The 17127-nt window shown below is 40.6% G+C and overlaps 1 protein-coding gene across 7 annotated transcripts in view; it reads right to left on the bottom strand.

Moving 5' to 3' along the window:
* The window catches only part of kiaa0825 (KIAA0825 ortholog), a 118402-nt gene that overhangs the window by 13856 nt on the left and 87419 nt on the right, over positions 1-17127 (bottom strand). The window contains exon 23 of one of the 7 annotated variants that reach the window (XR_003213198.1): positions 1949-2042. The exons of the other annotated variants lie outside the window; for them this stretch is intronic. The gene's annotated coding sequence lies outside the window, so the exon portion shown is untranslated. The remainder of the gene's footprint in view (positions 1-1948; positions 2043-17127) is intronic. 7 annotated transcript variants of the gene reach the window in all.

The raw sequence follows: 17127 nt of genomic DNA, 5'->3' as shown, positions 1-17127 counted from the left end.
CGCAACTGCCACGTTGGATTTTTATCAATTTTATCTTTTTAAAGACCTGGTTAGCAAGAGAAATCATAGTGCAACTCCTGTTTTTCTGGCAACAGTGTATGGACTCAGCAGCACTTTCTAAGGTTGACCAATATATTATTAACCACTTAACCACTTACATATGAAGCAGTAACCAAAAACTATGTGTTTCCTTTCAGTGCAAACATGATCCCAGCGAATTATTATGGTGAATAAACTGCTTGGACCCCAAATCGCTACTTGCAGTTATACTTCTTTTTGTTATTAATGTTTTGATCAAAGATAACATTAGCTAACATTAGATAATGTTATTTAGGGCAATATTAGTATAGAGTCAAAAAAGAGACAAGTAAAAATACAAGACAGGCAGTAAATAAAATTAAGAAGTTAGTGCGAGAGTATACATTTCCCCATACATTCATACATTTGCATTCAATGAGCACTGTACATTACATAGCTGCAGCTGCTGAGGGTGGTGATACAGTGATTGTCCAGCAGCACTCTCGATCAGAAAACAGATGTAATCCTTATAATCAGTGGATTTTGATTCATAAGCATATTTATCTTTCAACTAAGTATAACAAATAAAGCAGTAATTTAAAAAAGCAAACAAAGGAAACATCTGAAACAGCATCCACCGGTATGAAAACAAGTACAAGCTCCAGCTATTACTGATTTGAAAGCAGAAAGCAAATCTCCAGTTTTTCAGTGTGGCATTTAATGTGTTTATATCCACCTAGAGACAGCCCATGCAAGCTAGCACAGACTAGAAATGCTGTTATAAACGGCATACATTGGTCTCTATACAATTAAATTTAAACAACTATAATTAAGCTACACACTTATGTGGCATCTAATCTTGTTATTTCTTTAGAATTAAACACACACAATATACAACAAATGGACCTTATCAATTGCAAAAGTTCCTTTTAAGGTGTCCTTTTTATAACACCTTAAATGAGTGTGAACTGAGAGCAAATGGTATGTCCATACCTAACAAGATGGCTCTATCTGTTCTACAGACTTAGAAGCAGTAACACAACAAACCTAGGTAATGGATGGGAGGAGCATGCAGTTGTGCATTCTTTCTACAGCCCTTCCATCCTGGGCCAGTCAATGGATCAGACAGGTTGAGGCTTAGTATATCACATAGATCCCATAGCTGGACAGCACAACAGACAGATACAAGTCAATAAGAGGGTGCTGCTTTTGAATATTCACTTAAGTGTTCAGTGTCAGGCAGCATATTAATTAACAGAAAAAAGGGGAAAAAGTTAAGCTTAGTCCTTAATGTAGGCTTGACATGGATTTTCTACAATGTGAGAGAAAGGAAGAAGAAGTATGGTGTATCTGCGTGTGTGTGTGTGTGTGTGTGTGTGTGTGTGTGTGTGTGTGTGTGTGTGCAGTGATGTTGGTGTTGCCAGTAGGTGAGTGGTGTTTCTCTCTTTCTATTTCCTCCATTGAGTGATTTAACTGCTGGGTCACTTGAAGCAATGCAACCAATGTCAGCCGAGTCATTCTGGGACCACAGCACAAAAATTCATTGCAAATAAAGTAATATTGTATAGTATAAACTACAGACAGACACTGCACTATATAATTACAATAAGTAGATTGTTTAGCCTCAGAAAACCATCAATCATATACACTTCAGCCATTTCAAACATATTCCCTACAGAAAAGCATAAAGATATTGCTATCGAGCTTTCGAAATGTCAGGGCAATGGAAACCGAGGCATTGTGCAATTACATAATGATTATTGCAAAACTTTCTCCCCCTCACTCAGTGTGGCTGTAATATGCAGTGGATGGCCATGGGGGTTCATTAGTGAGAACAGGCTGCTGTTGAAAAGCTCCAGTTTCACCTCTGATCCCGGCTAATGTGATTTGGACCTGAGATTGGTAGTGGAGAGATTAGATGCTAGCTCACCTCAGGGTGGGAACCGGAGAAGAAGACATACATCAATGTTGTTTGCTTTCAAAATCAAACGTCTTCTTCTCACCTCTAATTTGCTCTGAAGCATCTGCAAAGAAAAAAAAGTGTCTAGGAAGCATTCGTGGCCTAATTTGTTTTCCAGCGACAGAGAATTGGTGGAGCTGAGGGGGTGCTTGCTAATCCACTCTGCTACATTTTGAAGTGCATGATTTGGGCTTTCATAACGAATCAGCTGGTTTCTTGTGGGTATGGCTGGAGAGCTGAAGCTGAAGATCAGCCACGGATGACAACTGTGTTAGAATTCTACCCTTATTACCTCATAACTTACCCCATGGCCTGTGCATAGAGTCGTAATATCAACCTACTCCTTCTTTCATTTCCTTTTCATTAACTCTCCACTTTCTCTGTCACATTTTAGCCTCCATGCTCAGAGCCTCTCTACCTTTGTGCATGTATTCCTGGTGGTGCCCGCTCCACCTCCTCCATCATGTCTCAACCTCTTTACTTTTCCTCATTCCAGTCTCCCCTCTCATTAGGTCACAGTTGTGGTGATTTGTCAGAGTGGCTGTGTTGATTAATAGGCCGACGAAGCCCCTATATTTGGGGGCTGTCAGCGGGGCTCCAGAAGCCAGGGCCGCCCTGCTGAGCTCCCTCACCACCCAGGTGGCCCCATTTGGGCTAAATGAGCTGTGAAGGGTCCCGGCTATGCCCGCCTGCCCCACACTAAGACGTTACGCACAAACACACACAGAGCCATAGACACAAAAACGCCTAAGCACATGCGGGTACACACACACACACATCTGAAATGAAGTACACATGCAGGCACGCTCACGTACTCAACACCCCGGCTCTCACTGCCATGCACCCCTGCGTTCCCACATGATTTGTCACACTCCATCAATAGACAATAAGTTACTGCCACTCTAGCCTGTCAATGGGCCCTGTCTTCAGCAGACCCCTCTATGCTGTGTCCTAGCCTGGAGGGGGTGGAAGAAGGGTGGAACAGGCGGTTGGTGAGCATGTAGTAGTTGGGTATGACGATGGTAGGGGGAAAAAATAAAAGATTACGAGGGGAAGAACAAACTGCACGTGCTTAAAAGAGAAAGAAAAAAGACAGGCAGATGGAAAGAGAGAGAAAGGGAGAGAGAGAGAGGATGAGTAGATAGTAGACAAATAGCTTTGCTATTCATCCCACATCCCAGTGGAGGCTTTACAGCATTCGTCCCAACGCACAGGCAAGTAGCCAGGTTCAAGTAAATGGGAGTGTGAGGCTTTATGTGTTTCCATGTGTGCAGAGTAACATGGTTCGGCTGCTCCAAGCCAATTGCCTGGCCTCGGAGTCGGAGGCGGGGATGCGTGCGTGAATGCATGTGAAAGTGGACAGCCCTCTTTGCAAGATTATTTTTGTTCCCCCCTAAAGTAGGAAGGGGGAGACCTTGGTGAATGAGATCATCCTGCCATATTTGCAAGCACACGCACTCACACAAAACGCACAAGCACGCACACCTCCTTAGTAATTCAATCTGATTATGGGCGTCGGATGGGAAACTGGAATCTGTGAAGGTCAGTAAAGTCTGAACAGTAACATCCAACACTGCAGGCTACTGCCACTGTCTCAACTTCTACACTGTCATTACCGCTGGCCGCCTCACTCTCGTTATCAACTTACTTCATCAAGTGCACTTCATTATCAGCTTGTCCTTAACAGACAGATGGGATGGACCCTCCAGCAAATGACAGAGTAACTGGTATAAAGTGATTCCTTTTAAAGACTATTCAGTGAATGGGTCATAACACATATAGTCCCCTGGTATTAGTTTATCTGTGATTTACACTTGATTGGACATCTGGAGGAGGAAAAAAAGTGGTATGTTTCTTCAAAAAAATACTGTTTAATTGAACAAATGGCAATGCATTATAATTACATCTGAAGTGATTATAGTCATTATGAAGTCGTTGTTTCTGAGACTGTTGAACATATGAAAGGCGGATGGATACACTAGCTGAATAGACAGCTGTTACTGAAGATGTAAGTAACAGACAGCCCTATCATGCTGGCAATATGGACGACCATGAAATTAAGACTCAACATATAGTAATTACAATGACAATGAGCTTTGTTCGAAGTGTCAAGTATCAATCTCACACTTGCCAGGCAGCTTTCATATCATAGCTAATAGGCAGTTGGTGAGCCAGGCCGCTGCCAGCCACTGAACCAAGCTATTCATGAGCTGGCCCAAGTCATTGTGCTTAGCAGTTGATGTAACAGTAACCCACCCATCAGCTACATATGCCCCCATGCAAATGAGTGCATTAGAGGAGACCTTAGAGAGCGGAGTGTGGCCAATAAATCCAGCCGGGGTGAGAAATGTAGCCTTTACCATGCGTGTCCAACCCCATATATTTAAACTAATTACATACACCATACCAGGTAATAAAAGTCTGCATGCCATCAATTCTGACATCTCATCCAGGGCAATGCAAGAAATGTCTATTACTATCTATAAATCCTCAGGATAGTGATCTTCTCTAGGTGTAAAGTGTGTGAAAAGGTATATTTGTGGGCAACTGTGTCAGAAACAGAAGTTAAGTCAGCAGAGATTCCTACATATTTATGATGTATATGTATGTGCGCGCTTTCAAATATATCTACTGATAATGTACTGGAGGACACAAGTGAGTTGTAAGTCAGCCTCAGAATGCAGGAGGTGCCGCACAAAGAGACGAACTCAGAAATGGAGTTCAAACCATTCGTGTGTTCTCTGCTGGCTCTAATCCAGAGTGAAAAGACAAAACAACAAATAGCTGATTCAGACAGCAGTAAAACATGGGAGAGATAGTAGTTTTGGCTGCCTGGGGCTCCTATCCAGGTGTTCCATGCCGCTTCCTGACAGGCCATCACACCTGAGGTCAGGCGGAACACGGCTGCAGGTACTTTCACTTTCAGTGGTCATGCCTTGCATGTAAGAAAAAAAAAGCACAGAGTTTGCTGAATGCCCACAGACAGCAGATAAATAGATGTAGTCATAGCATCTCCGCTCACTCTCCCTTCGGCTTTGTCTGCAGTGCACCTGAGCATATGTCTGACCCCCACCTGTGGATGGAAACCCATTAAAGAGAGGATGAGATGGTAAAAAGAAATCAAAGCAGAGAGGGAAAGATGAGGTGACTGAAAGATGGATAGCCAGGAGGTGATGAATCCTGTATTTGGAGGAAGATGCTGCCAACCATTTCAACTTAAAAAAGGTCAAAATTCCAAAAGCACTTTTAGTATTTAAAACAATTTTATTGCTGTCAGTATGTGCCTTCATTAAGGTCATCATTAGACATACCGTAGTTTTCGGGTCATAAGCCGCTACTTTTTTCCCCACACTGTGAACACAGCGGCTTATACTGACGTGCAGCTAATGCATATTTCTTTTCATGCGGCCAAAAACATTTTGCCTGGTAACAGTAGACCAATAAAATTGATAAGTAGTATATATACGGTATATATTTTTACCGGTTGTTAAGAGACGTTGTAATGTTGTTTGTGCACTGTTCCGTAAAAAAACCATAAGCAACGTAATTTGTGTGTTACCGATACGTACGTATACTGAAAGGTAGCCGTGTTACAGGCGCTGTTCGAGGAAAAAAAGCATTTGCAGTATGTATTTTTGTATGTTACCATAACGTTTATGTTACCATGTTTATGTTACCTTACGGATTAAATTAAACGTTAAAAATCCTCACGTGTAATATTTCTGTGTAAATATCTCATATTACAAGTGAAACGCATACGGCTAAAAAGTTTGTACAAGTACAAAATTGATTTTCTTTCTACAATTAGAGCATGCGGCTTTTAATCAGGTGCGCTCTGTAGTCCGAGATTTACGGTATATAACAGCCAGTTGGAGACCTACAAAGACGGGGTGGGCAAATGGTCCTGTGGCTTTAGGCCAGTCGATGCCACTTGAATTTTTCACCTCCCTGGCCAATTGGTAGCAGAAGCCATCATGTTAAGAGTGGCAGAATATTTTATTTTAGCTTCTAAGTGAGTAAGAGTAGTCTATTAAATACAATAAATAAAGGGATTACAATAGCTACTGTACAATCCATACAGAAATAACTATCAAAACCTTCTGAAAAAACCAACATAAAGTTAAGGAGACAAATATTCAGTTCATGCAATATCCCAAATATCAGCAAAGCCCCATTTGAACCACTGTGTTTAAAAACAATCATGCAACCCTGATCTCTCTCCCTCTCTCCTTCTTTCTTATACACACCATTTTCATGGGATATTACCCACAGAGTCACCACCAGATTCCAGAGAAAGAAAAAGAAGGGGGGGACCTATATAAAAGGATCCGCACACCTGGATTTCTACTCCAGGATGTCATCCATGGAATTCGGCAGAAAAGCCAATCCATCAAACTCTTCAAAAAGGAAAATTGTGGATGTGTGTATTTTCGATTAAAAAGGATACCAAAATACACCTGGTTTTGCAAACCAATCCCAAAACATACAGTTTGATAAAGTGATTTATGTCCTTACAAACAATTCTTATTTTATAGAACTGCCCCAAAAAGAGGGCTAAATTGACAGCAGATGACATCAAAACGTCAGACTATTGTGGCCCCCGTTAGGGTAAGAACACGGTAATTGGTTGTGATTAATAGAGGGCTTTGCTTATCTGCACTTTACGCTCGTTTTAAAATGGCCAGACCATGTGATAGCCCTCTCAAACACACATGCACACACACATTTCAAGATTGAAAAACAAAAGCCATTAACATGCAGTATTTAGTACTTCCATGAACACGACACAGTGCAGGTTAAATGTTGATTCGCTTTTGGGTTTATAAAGATTAAGCTCTTCTTCGCTGTCGCGTGTGTCACATTGTGCCTTGACTCTCTACGGTGCTCCCAGCTTCAAAGCTACTCCGATGCAATTGTTGGCACGGTCACCTATTATAAACAACACATTTTTAGAGAAAAGGCTGTAATTGTGCAAAAGTGTGGCACAAATGGCTTTGTAACATTACTGTATGCCTTCCTTCAATGCAACCCATACGCAGGGCCCTGAAAGCTCTCACCAATTGAAGTTCGGCTTTCATCCAGCATAAAAGCTATGTTTGCAATTGAGCTTTGGTGCTATACCTTTCCTTGCCTTTACCCCCACCCTCTATGTCTTGTTTCATATGAGTGCACAACCACAATGGCTTGAGTAATGGGTCCAAAATGCTTTTTTCCCTGAACAAAATCACTGTTTTTTATGGGTCATGCGGAGAGAACTTTGAGACCCACACAGCTCAAACAGACTACTGCTATTACTAATTTCTTTCTCTGTCTATATTCTAATAGGGAAACCATTCAGCGATACCTCACAGGCCCCATCATTTAGCCTGGCTCGATGCAATATACACAGGAGAAATAAAGTAAGAGGAAGACAGAGAAAAACACAGAGGAGAAGGAGAGAGAACACAGGTCAACGACAGAGTTTTTCCTTATTTCAAATGCCAACATAAAAGAAGGCTTCTCTACGTTACATGGTTGTGCTGGTGGCCTGTGGCTGTTCCCCTGCTGCCAGATGAATTGGGGTCCAATCCAAAACAGCTGGATGAGAGCATATGGCCTTATACAGGCATAAAGCTGCATTATTTTCTCTCTGATCGACTATCTTTGTTTGCTACATTAAAGCTAGGATGTACAGCACAAGAGAAAAGCACTTCAGTTTCCAACTGGCCCAGAAGTTTGCGTAAGAAATTACTTTCTTAGGTAACTTGATTTAAATCAGTATTTAAATGACAAGCATCCTGTCATCGGGCTTCACGTATTGACGTATCTGCTTGTCTCCCTCCATCTTTAACAGCTTTGAATGGATTCAAGACACTGCCTTCAAGTCCAAACTCTAAGCATGCCACCTACTGCTGACATAACGCCCTTTGACATATATCCTCTATCACATATGAAAGCATGTTGCGGTGTGCGAGCACACTGCGGTTGTGCGCGCATGTTCGTGCGTGTTTAGAACCGTGAGCAGGCTGCAGACTGTGGCCACTGGGAAATCAAGGAGCACTTTGTCATGCATCCTTAAATGTGTGACACTGCGTCTCATGAGACAGTGCCTGATTGGTCTACAAGGCATCAAAGAATGACGGGTGAGTGATGGCCTCGAGGGGATATAGTGCGAGTGTGTGTGTGTGTCTTGTGTTAAGTGTTGCGTGTGTGTGTTGGCTGGGGTTAGAGACACAGGACAGCACTGTGACATGTCTGGGTGGCACCCTGTCATAGCCAGCTGGCAACATGTCGTAATGCTGCCATCAGGGAGTCGTACTGCACTCTAGTCTCAGTTTTTAAGATTCACTTTGTTTTCCCATGTGTGATTTTCATTCCAATAAAGAGAAAAAAATCTGATTTAAAACCCACCATTGATTGTTTATATTGCGATTGATGAGGCCAAAGATATTAAAATGATATGCATGTAACACATGCATACAAAGAATGTACTGAAGATTAAACTAGACTAAAAAGAAACCTATTCCTTTAACTTAACAATCATTACTGTGTCATCTTCATTATTTATATTTATTTGTTTTCTACAATATCTACTTTTACTGTACCTCGGATATTATTTACACACAAGTTTGTGTGTCTTTTGTTCTGTCTCCCTCCCCTCATCCAACTGGTAGGGCCATATGGCTGCCCTTGCCTAAGCCTGGTTCTGCCAGATGTTTCTTCCTGTTAAAAGGGAGTTTTTCCTTTCCACTATTGCCAAGCGCTTGCTCACAGGGGGTCATCTGATTGCTAGGATTTTCTCTCTATTATTGTAGGGCCTTTACAGTACAAATTGAGGTGACTGTTGTTTTATCATTGAGGGTCATATGTGGCTGACAGGGTAGAGAGTTAGGTTATCAGCTAATACTAGCAAGCTAGGTTAGCATCCATGATCTGTATTATTGCCTGAAAAGATACAGATGCCTGTTAATTACTGATAAGTAATACTTAAAATATTAGAATTTTATCAATAAAAACTGGAGAGAACATGGCCGTATTATTTGTCTCACATATGCTTCAAAGTGCACCTCCATCACAAGCAGTCTAGTAAAATGACTCAAATTAGCTAAGGTAATGCTTAGCAGACAGCTACCAACCTGCTTGTCACCTTCCTGTAACTGAGGTAAGTAATTAAAATCCCAATACAGAAGTAATGATTGTGGAAATTAGCTATAGAAAGTCTACTGGGAATGCATTGCTTTTGGACACAGCCTTAAGCGCCATTTGAGGCATCAGATTTTTTTTGACCTTACAGCATTGGCTTCAATTTTTCTGCCTAGAAAACCTGCCATCACTGTAGAAATAGGTACTATATATCTGCCTTTTAGATGGGGTTACCCGTGTATGTATGAGATTATGAGACTATGTGTGTGTATGTGTTTGTTCTGAAAAAAAGCCATCAGAAAAGCGAAATCTTATGTTTACATGGGAAGATTTCTCGTAACTGTATATAAAGATGCATTTACCCTTTAATTCAGAATGACAGTGAAATATAACCAGTCATGTTTTAGATGGTGACGTTTGCCTTCTTCATTTAAATTTCGCATCACTGAACACAATCTTGCTCACATTCATGTAAGAGACTAAAAAAGAACATTAACAAATTAAGCTAAAAAAATTATTAATTGTATATAATGATTTAGCAATGAAGTATTATAGGTTGTATATAATATCATAATAAACACCCTACACTACACTGAATGAGTGTTTTATGCTTTGTTTTTGAATGCAAAAAAAGAAGAAGCTGCAGCAGCTTCATCCTTGACTTTATGAATCATACGTGCTTCTAAAAGGAAGAACTGAAATCCAAAACCAACAGGGGGCAGGCATAATTACCAGCGTGTCCCTCGTATTTACTATCTCTTAATAAGCTGCTGACATAGAGCAGACAATGGTCTGTCAGCTTTATTTTGTGTGTATTTTTACTCTGTTTAGCTGTTGTATTTTCATCAGCAGATAAGGACTGGCATGGAGTGTGGAGAGGCCGTTTAAACTTGGTCTCCCTAGTCTCTCATTTCTGATCGATGTTACCACCTCTTACCACCGAAGAGGTGTGGAGAGAGAGAGAGAGTGGAGAGAGACAAAGAGACAGAGTGAGAGAGGAGGAGGATTTACGCTGGCACCGCATTTTTTGTCCAATTAATAGATTGCCAGTGTGTTGCGTATTTTGCATGACAAAGGAGGGTAATATTAAACTGCCATTTGTAATGAAAATGCACTTTGCAAATTAAAAAGTGCAGAAACCCAATTTTTCCTACCTCTTTAGGAAATAAACAGTCCTTAACCAATTAAAGCGCATTGTAATAATTCTGTGATTTATTGCAGGTTGTTTAACTTTCAAAACTCAGCTAACCTATATTAAGGTCACAATCCATCATGTCTTGCATGGGGTGCTGTGGAGTAATGGCTGTTGTATTAGCTGCTTTTGATGATAGTATGAAAGAAGTATTAGCACTTGTCAACAAAACTGCTTACAACATAACATTAGCATGCATGAGCTGCGTCGCCTATTCATTATCTTGGCAGCTCCACACATGCGGTTACTACCTTATACATTTTGCTGGGCTGAGAGCACATGCACCACTGTTTGGTTCTGAGAGAGTGGCAACGTACAAACCATGTGGCACGCTCTGGTTGCAGTGCAGACTGACACCAAAAAGATGAAACAGTCTCTATGGCACAAGAGTGTGTGAGGGAGGAGAGAAGGAATGGGGGAATGGAAATGATAAAGGAGATCACGCTCCATCTTTGTCTTCAGTTAAGCTTCAGTTTCTGCCTTCTGAACACACCAGGAATGCCCAATATAGGTGACACCGTTGGGGGAGGCGGGGGGTAAACAACGGAGACAAAATGGATGAATACACTGAGGGTGACAGAGAGTGCAACATTATGAACAAGCTACCCACTTCAAGAGTTCAGCTCAGGCTGAATGATGACTGGCAAAAAAAAATAAAAAATTCTTTGGCATGGGAAGAAAAATGGAAAGACATAGACAAAACAAGCTAAGCTGTAAACGTTTGGAGCTCTGTTCGAGCGGATACAATGTGGAAAAAGAAAGCTTCTGTGTAAGTAGTATCTGATTTGAAAGACAGAAAGATGGACATGATGAAGGGGCTCAGAGTGAGACACGGGGCTGGAACTGGAGAAATCAGAAACAGATGTAAACATACAGTGAAAGAGTTACAGCTGAAGGGCACGGCAGGGTACCAGCCAGAGAGAGAAAGATGCAGAGATGCAGGGCGGTGTGACATGGTGACATTTGCCTCTGCAAATGGGCTCTCTGGCTTTAGCCGCACAGTCTGGTGTGATGCCCCCCGACTGTGAGCCAAGAATGCACTTAGCTCAACAAGAGCAAATGAATGGCCCTGTTTTGACTTCTACCATTACACTCCTTCTCCCTGATAGCTGGTGCTGGGCAGAGTGGGTCTTTGTTGGAGCACAGGGTTCCATGCGTGTTTAAACACCCTTGCACTATGGTCTAATTAGTGTGTTAAATCAGCACTGGGATAATATCTGGATTCAACACACAGCCCCTGATTCTTTAGATTCTTTAGTTCTATTTAATGCAGCTTGTTGCAATTGGAATACAACTAAACCTAAAGCTGATTTTAACATGTATTGCTACAAATAGCTATACACCATATATAATACCAGCTTTGACATAAAAAGAACTGAAACAGATGCCATTAATTTCTGCAGTCACTGCATACTGTATATTCTTGCTGGTTTCCAGTATAAGAACCATGATAGGTAATTCGCATAGAAAATAAATCCGTAAAGCCGTGCAAACACCTAACTAGCCCACAAACCTGTCAACAACAGGCGATGTAGAGCCAAATCCATTGTGCCAACTTTTCAGCATGGCTAACTGCTACTGCTAGAGATTCTAATATCCGAGGGCTGATGATCACTGATGAACAGATTTTTCCCTCAAAGTCCATTTTAAACCCATGTGCTCATCCTCAGAGGAAAAGCACATAAATACCTTCCCTTGTTAAGCATAAACAGGACTGGCCATTTGGTTTTGTTTACTGAACTTGAAAGTTAATTATTACTTTAAATTGTAGCTTTTTCAAACATATATAAACATTGATGCATGTATTCATATATTTATTAGAGAAATTTTACAAGCATGAAGAAACATGTATATGTCGGGGTGGTTGCACAAAACACCCTTACTAGGCCTTTAATACTGATATCTGGCCTGTTACATGTGTCTATATGCTGTCTTTCTCTGATCACTCAGTCCCCCAACCCACTCTGCATGTGTTGATATTCAAATCTTTCTCCAGCTCCCCAATGATTATTCATGTGCATTTAACTCTCAAACAGCCCCTCATTAACTGTGGCACGCTGGGCCATACGTTGGGCCAAATTACGCAGCTCTGACATACACAAACCAGCAGGGGGGGAGGGTACGAGGGAGCAGAGTCGTAGGGATAAAAAGCCTGGCTCTACTTAGTCCTCTCTAACCATAGATAATGGCTGCCAACATGTCTGTATGGTCTTTTAAAGCAATCAGCAGTTTCACTTTTAGAGTGGGTTGGGGTTGAAGAAGGGGGTGCGAGGAGCGAGGGGAGAGGGAGGAAAAGGAGGGATTGGGGTGGGGGTGTAAAGAGGTAAACACTGAGTCAGGATTGGATTCTTATCAAACGCGCAGATGGCGGGAAAAATCAGTAAGAAGCACGGTGGATATTTATTAAATGAATCTATTAATAAATGTATTTCTATTTTTGCTCTTTTTGATTCTTCAATCGAGCACGATCAATTTAAAATGAAATAACAGGTCGTATTCTCTGTATACATTACTTTGATTCAGATTGCTTTTAGATGAGTGTGGAAACAACTGAAACATAGCCCTCCGTGATCAACATGCAGTTAGCAAAGTAACTCGGAAGCTGAACTTTGTGGAGATCTAGCAATCTCAATCAAATTTGCTCCATTCTTTGTCAAGACGATCCCACGCTACTTCAATAATGTTGAGGTCCAGACTCTGGGGAGACCAATCCATGACTGATAGTGTTTCACTGCGTGCTCTTCTATCCAGCTATGCTTTTACTGCATTGACAGTGTATTTTGAAACATTGTGATATTATATAATTAAGCTGTTCCCAGTTAGATGCTTTCTAACTAGGATGACTGGGAACAAATTACTTAATTTTGCAACAGACTGCTTGTAACAAAGAGCCTAAAATTTGTTCTTTGCTAAGTTGTCCATTATAGACAAGCAAGAAAAGCCAATATCTAAATATTTCAGAAAAAAAACTGTAAAAGACCTTCAGAAAGCCTGGAGAAATACTGCTCAAGGTTACTTTTCATAGTTATAAGAAAATCTGGATCCCTGGAAGCAAAACATTAAGAAATGAGGGGTGACTCAAAGGTTTTTGACAGTACTTCACATTATCTCTCAGTTCTTTCAATTATCACCTACTCGAGTTAAGGCAGAGATTTTGTGCTGTAATATTTAACCAGAATTTTTTGCCATGAGCCAACCATGATGTCCATTATACCACCATTCTGCTGAACGCTCCACTTTTAATCAAAAACACACGAAGCAACCCGAGCTGCGATGGAAGCTGTAATGACCACATAGTCACTAAACATATCATACCAAAACTGGACCAATTTTAGAAATTTTGATGCAATGTAACTTCCTTTTAACCATTACTGACATTAGAAAACATGGGTGTAGCTTCTGGGTCAGAGAAATTGATCCAGTGTGGAAATATCTTACACGTGCATTTCTTACGCTTATTGCTATCTTACAGATGGCAATAACTGCGATTACAAAGACTTCTGGTCCAAAAGTAGTTCATGGAAAAACTGCGAAGGCTTTCCTGCTGAGTTTATGGGCTCTGTTGTTCATTTTGACTCATGCAGAATAAAATATGTTTTGTAAAATTATATATTGTAAATCTTGATCGCACTATGTTTCCAAATGGAGGATTATCTGTAGTATGAAACTGCACGATTATTGTGTAACAGCTTGTTGATCACAAGTCATTAGCCAATCAGCATGCACCCGTCCCTCCTTGTCACATCCGTTTTTTTTAGGAACCAAGATGGCGACAGCGGAAACGCTAATCTGCAGGCTTCAGAACAGGAATTCAGAAACCAGTTGGTGACATCACATCCATCTTTTATATCGTCTATGAGTTTAACTTTTCAGTGTGACGCCTTTTTTATATAGGGAAGTATATCATATTGGGACTTAATAGATACTCAATATAAAATGACTGGGAAAGAGATCGGTAGGGGAAAAAAAAAAGATTTAAACATCCTCAGTAGAGACTTTTTTCCCCCTGATTCTAAAGGACTGATAATGAAACATTGCTGGTGAGTATGCAATAGAGGGATAAGGAAGAGTTATTAAATTCTCACAACCACTTAAATCAGCCAGGAAACTAAAAGTAAAACAGGGAAAGTAAGCTCTAGTACGGTGAAATTAAAGCTTTAAAGTAGACCAGTGGCAACAACTCCTACAGCTATCGCTAAGCTAGATTCAATATTAATAAATATCTTATAATAGTGGAAACATCTAACTGGGTATTGTTTATAGACAAGAGTTAGCTTCTCTTTAAATCAACACAGAAGTTAACCCTCAAATATGTAATCACCACAACAGCAAAGTGATTTGTGTTTGACAATCTACTGCGTGCCCTCAGCCACCTCACAGGCGCACAAACAAATACTATTAATGCTGACTGAAATATATATAATATTTACAAGTGGAACAGAAAGAAGGCTTTTGATACTTCAGGGGGCAATCCAGGTGTCTCATGCCAACAACCTGACAATAAGAAAAAGTGTTTCCCAGTGTTATGAAAATCGTGTATAACACCGTTATTCTAGCGTAACTTTTCAACGGGGCTCCAATTCTAAAGGCTCAAAAAATAAACAGTCAAAGGGAAACTGAATGCATTAGAGGAGGCTTGTGTATAGTTTAGGTCCCATTCTTATCATGACTGGCTCATAAAACAAGCACTGAAATACAAACTTTGTACTAAAAGCAAAGAACACATGCGCATTACCTAATTCATGTCTCACATCAGTCAATGATACACAACTGAGTTACTCGAGCCGTATTTACTGTATGATGTGTAAGTGACTGCGTTTTAAATAAGATAGAAATGACTGTACACATCTGTTATCAGCTGCATGCTCTAATATACAATCATCACACTGTGTGTATGTGTGGGAGAGCAAGTTTTAGATGACCTCAGCCATCGAATAAACTCAACATAGCCATTACGAATCAGCCTTTATTGAAGTGCAGGCTGAAAATCACTCATCATTGCCTCTCCCTGCACGTACTACGGGCAATCAAATCAAAATGCGCCCTAATTTGACAGTTGCTATGAGAGTGACCTCAACATAATGTGAATAACTACCCTTTATTACGAAGAAGAATTGAGACTAATTCTACATAGCTTGTCACATCTGACGCTGGGCCTTAAGGTTTGGGGGGAAGGGTTAGCACCATATGCTCAGTTTATGACAGCTACATAACAGCAGTGTGACAACACAGAAGTGTATACTCCTCTAGGGATAGTGTGGGGCAGTGTGTGTGTGCGTGTGTGCGCGTGCGTGCGAGAATCACAGATGTTGCAGTCTGAGGTCTGGTACAGATGGCTCTGGGCACATTTGCCAGTGATCTCCTTCCAGTAAGAACAGCACCCTCACACATTGCTACCTGGGCTCTGCTTAGAGGATATGAAATGACATGCTGTGCACGCACACGCACACACACACACACACGCACACGCACACAGATATATGGCTAATAAATTGATTACGACTTTCTAATTGACCCGATAAGAATAACAACAAGGAAGCAAAGTTTCTCTTACTGATAAATACCTGCTGTCAGCTAGCATGTGCTCGACGTCTCAGCAGCTGGCAGATATAAGCGATCTAACTCAACTATTAGGGAAAACAAGAACAAGTTAAATCAGCCTAATGCTTGAGAAGCAGAAGCAGTCATGTCTGCCAACGTGGGAAAGCAGAAAAAAGCTGTGTTAGTTGTGTGAGTTTCAGTAAACATGATACAGAAATGATTGCTATGTGCAAATACTGCAACATTTCCAAGGAAAATACGACTAATTCGTTTGTTGTTTTGAACAACCATGTCACAAAATATTCCAAGAGCATGGTGGAGAAAAGGCTCATTTCACAAAACCACATCCGTAGCCGGTGGATAACCGGCAGGCCGTTACGTAATATTTGCTAACATCAATCCATAGGCTAAAATTGTGAACATTTTATAAGCATCTTTGTTTAAAAATGCAAAAGCAGAAGTGGGAGCAATTTTTACGCCATTTGATTTCAGATTTCCTAAAGCAACAAGGGATAAGAAAATTATTTAAATGCTGCTTTGGTCCCACCTTTCCAGTAAATGGTGGCAGTACCACTGCCAGAACAAAACCACTGGTCCCAAAGTTTGGTACCACTGACATGGGGTAAGGTAGAGATGGGAGCAGGGGTGTTTTAAAGTGCTCTTACTATTGAAAGTTAAACAAATTTACTTGGGTCCAGATTCGTGATTTTCATATTTAATGTGCAGTTAAAATATGTAAACATTTGTAGATTTTTTAAAATTCATTTTCTTGACAAGTGAATTAAAATATGTGTACTTATTAAAATAGGTAAAGTATGAAAGCTATTCATGATATTGATTTTAGGTGACATTGCTCAGCAGTCTAAGACATTTAGCAAGACGCCAACCAACCACCAGGGGAACTCACACATAACAACACAAACGCACAAAATAAAACACACAGCACACAAACTTTATACTTTTTTACACTTCATAAAACAGATCTTTTAAACTTGACCTAAAAGCATTTCCCAAACTTCTGCAATTCAGGAGGTGTGTGCTATAAAAAGGTCAGATTTAATTGTTTCCTTTCTGTGTCAAACCACACTGAGACAAAAAGATGCTTCACTCGGCCTGAGCTTTAAACTTCTCAAGCCCCCCTAAAAAAAAGCACATTTCTAACTGGCATGTCTTTGATCTGCAAAGCTGCTAAATCTGACTTTCCCTACACAGATAATATTCACTGGAATTGTATGCGTTTCATTTTATGATAAATTTGATGCAAAAATACATGCACACCAGCAAACGTGCATTA

The sequence above is a fragment of the Oreochromis niloticus genome, linkage group LG12 (genome assembly GCF_001858045.2).
Source record: "Oreochromis niloticus isolate F11D_XX linkage group LG12, O_niloticus_UMD_NMBU, whole genome shotgun sequence".
NCBI classification, from domain to species: Eukaryota; Metazoa; Chordata; class Actinopteri; order Cichliformes; family Cichlidae; genus Oreochromis; species Oreochromis niloticus.
This window is presented reverse-complemented; position numbering and strand designations above follow the sequence as displayed.